Source organism: Triticum aestivum, chromosome 4B, assembly GCF_018294505.1.
Source record: "Triticum aestivum cultivar Chinese Spring chromosome 4B, IWGSC CS RefSeq v2.1, whole genome shotgun sequence".
NCBI classification, from domain to species: Eukaryota; Viridiplantae; Streptophyta; class Magnoliopsida; order Poales; family Poaceae; genus Triticum; species Triticum aestivum.
Window position 1 is genome coordinate 341,655,157 of NC_057804.1, and position 3,891 is coordinate 341,659,047.

Here is a 3,891-nt window from a genome sequence, read left to right on the forward strand (position 1 = left end):
ACAAGGGAAGGAAAACACCAAGTGAGGACGAGGATGAACCTCGCCAGCCGAACACTGCGGGACAGAAAAAATTCCCGCTAGAGGTTAAAACAGTAAACATGATCCACGCGACTCATACATCCATGAGAGGGCACGAACGCGCGCATAGAGACGCACACGATATAGAGCCCACACCTAACTACTGTATGTCTTATCCGATCACTTTCGATCACTTGGACGGCTAGACTAGTATTCGGCGCGGCGGATCAGAGGCCTTGGTGCTCGACCCAATGATTGATGGATACCGTCTCACCCGGGTCCTCATGGACAGCGGCAGTAGTCTCAATTTAATATACGAGGACACTATCCGCAGGATGGGGATAAACCCATCCAGAATCAGCCAAAACAACACCACCTTTGAAGGGGTGATACCAGGCGTTGAAGCCTACAGCAGGGGCTCCATCATATTGGAGGTAACCTTCGGCTCTCGAGGCAACTCCAGAAGCGAAGAACTACTCTTAATCATCGCACCCTTCCAAAGCGACTATCACGCAGTGCTCGGAAGAACGGCCTTCGCCCGCTTCAACGCATTGCCGCACTATGCCTACCTTACACTTAAGATGCCCGGTCCACGTGGCGTCATTACCATCAGCGGAATAACAGAGCGCTCGTCACGCGCAGAGGAACACGCGACGGCCCTCGCGGCCGGACTGTAAGCGACCTCCAACATCAAAAAAAATATGACCGGTCGTTAAGACCATGGACATGGTTAGACGAGTCCGGTAGCCCAGATTGAACCAGGGCACCGTATATGTAATCCTATAGCGGATATCAGGGGCTATAACTACCTAATAAAGCCCCACACTTGGCTCAACCTTATTGGCAGGCCAACAGCTTACACTTTTACTATCCATCGCGTACTAACGTTGTAACCTCCTATGAGTTTTCTTTTTTTCGCATACAACTTTCACGCGATACCCTTCCAGGATACGGCACAACGGAGACAAAGGCGCAGACGTGCAGCAGGGCCCCATTCAACAGGTTTCTTTTTAGATTAAGCCCCTGTGTAAACCTTTTCTATTGCCTATTGTTGTTTAACCATCCCATGGGATCCATACCCACAGAGGATACTGCCGTTTTTGGCATTTCGCCACTACAGATTAACGCACATACCTGGAAACACAGGGTTTATAATGAATAGGCATTCTTGAGCCCATCATCTATTATAAAGTCGGAATACCTTTGGGCGTGTTCAGCGTCACGAGTTAGGCCATATATGCATCAGCTCCGAATCATGTCTTTGGTCAAATGTTGGGTTTGCTTGGCTCCTCGGTTTGCCGCCTTACGTTCCGTTATTATCGGCTAAGGTGGCCACAGGAGAACTACTGTGATTGTGCCCTGGTTATTCCGGATGAGCACCTTAGTAGAGAAAGCCGAAAACAGACTGTCATGATGCAGCGAGAGACTGTTCAACCACTCGAGGACTCACCGGAATCTTTAGGATTCCTCCGCATTAACGAAGGGCCATTTCCTGGTCATGTACATGCGCGCCCGTATCCAGATGCACGCGAAAGTACCAAGGGCTACATGGTAGCCCCAATGTAAGACTCCCACGGCTAAGCGAAAGTGTTACAGCTATATAGGCTGGTTGCCTAGTTCGACGTGCGATCACCTCCTTAATGGACCAAGATGTTGGATCAAGTGTGATTAAGCATATTTCTTCTCGAACACCCCCGCATTGTATGCATGGGGGCTGAAGCCAATGACTGCTAACTTTCGGATTACATATTTATATATACATATATATAAACGGTCGCACAGGGGACATAATCATATTTTCACGCAAATAGTATAAATACAGCCTCATAATCAAAATAAACATTGTTTTTGCAATGATTTCGTTCATCATTTGAACAAGATATTCTTCGAGCACTGTGCCACTATTAGACGGGCACCTTCTGTGACCTGCGCCAAGTAGTGCTCGGCCGGATATTGGCCCCCCATCGGATCCTGGGCCGCTATAATGGTGGCATTCATATCCGTCCAATAGGCTTTAACGCAAGCAAGAGCCATCCGTGCACCCTCTCTACACGCCGACCTCCTCATGGCATCAATCCGAGGCACGGCCCCAAGGAACTGTTGCACCAAACAAAAGTAATTGTCCGGCTTAGGCCCCTTTGGCCAAAGATGGTCTATTACAGACCGCATTGCAAGCCCGGACAACCTCTAAAGCTCCGCTACAGCAGCCATCGTGTCACTTAACGGCAGCGGGCGAGTGGGAGCATGGAATTGCGACTAGAAAAGCTTCTCCACTTCCTTGTCACCTTGACCTTTGAAGAAGTCGGCAGCGTCAGCCGTACTCTTCGCCAAATCCGCATACTTCGGATTGAAAATTTTTGTCCGCAGCAAATAGGAGCCCCCAGCCGCGATTTCACTGGCCTGTCGAAGCTCCTCCCACGCACCCCTGAGATCGGTCCGGATTTCCTTGGTGGCATTCAGTGCCTTGTTCAGTTCGGCCGAATTATCCTCATGTTCTTTTTTAAGGAGCTCATACCGGTCAGCGGCATCTTTTAACTCAATAGCCATTTCGGCTATCTTTTCCTTGCTTCGGCGATGAGCAGCCTGTTCGGCCCTCAATTCCTCGGCCGCCTTTAGGGCAGCCGCATTACTCACCCGAGCTTGTTCCTTGGCTTGAGCAAGTTCCGCCCTCAGGGCCTCCACGGCAGCAGCACCATCATCAGTCCAAACATATTACATTAATATCATGCCACCTTCATATTTTCCTATACAAGGGAAGGAATGACACATACTTTGTGATTTGTCCAGCCGCTCATTCACCAGCGTGATATCGGCATTAATCGATTCAATTTGCCTCGTTTGTTCGGCAACTTCAACAGACTGGCCGGCGTCCGGACCCACAGGTAACTGCACATATTTATAGCACAATCATTGGTTTATGATCCCCCGTTTGCCGCCTAGGGTGTAACACCCCAAAAATTTAACCAGGTTTTAGTCATTAAAATTTTGCCAAGAGTTAGAATTTTTGCCTGCAAGAATATTTCTGTTGATTTCAAAACCTTTCTTTTAATATTAAGGATTTATTTTTCCCAAGTGGATCCTTCCAAACATATTGAACTTCTATGCCATCTCATTAAAACAAATTCCTAATCAGTAGGATTATTTATTAAATTATTTCACCCTGAGCTATATTCATTAAAATGACTTGTTTTAAGTTTTGGAGCTCTTTTTGAACTACAACCATTTGATAAATTTAACTAAAAATTCCACCAAAATTTGGAGATGTCCTGTGATGCCTCTAAATCACTTTTGTGCATTAATATATTTATTTCATTGCATATTTTGAGTATTACACATGTTTTTCTTCTCTGGTCCAGTAGGCATTTTTGCACTGCAACCCTTTTAAATATTTGTTTCTAGCTTCCACCAAAATTATGGGATGTCAGTAGGAGCATATAATTCCATTATATGCAAAAATCCAGGGATGTTCTTTGAAATTTTTGAGTGAATCAACCTCATCTCCATCCTGGTCCAACATGATGGTTTGTGCAGCAACCATATTATTGCTTGCTCTTTGGCCCTTAATTCTTTCTCCTACTTGTAGTCCTCCATGCTAAACCCCTAAGTCCAGGAGCATGCACTCTTGTGATAATTTTTAGTTCATTAAATAATGCGATTCACATCCTGCCCAGATTTGAAGTTCTGCAAAACTTGCACTAGCAAGTTTGTGCTTTTCACCAACTAACCTCACCACCCTCTTGTGCATCCAAGGAGACACTGATCTGGAAGATTTGGCCCCTCCAAGAATAGCCTAGGTGCCTTTGGCATTTTGACAAACACCTGGAGTGCATAGACTGATTTGGCATGATCTCAAGTATACATTATGAACTGGCC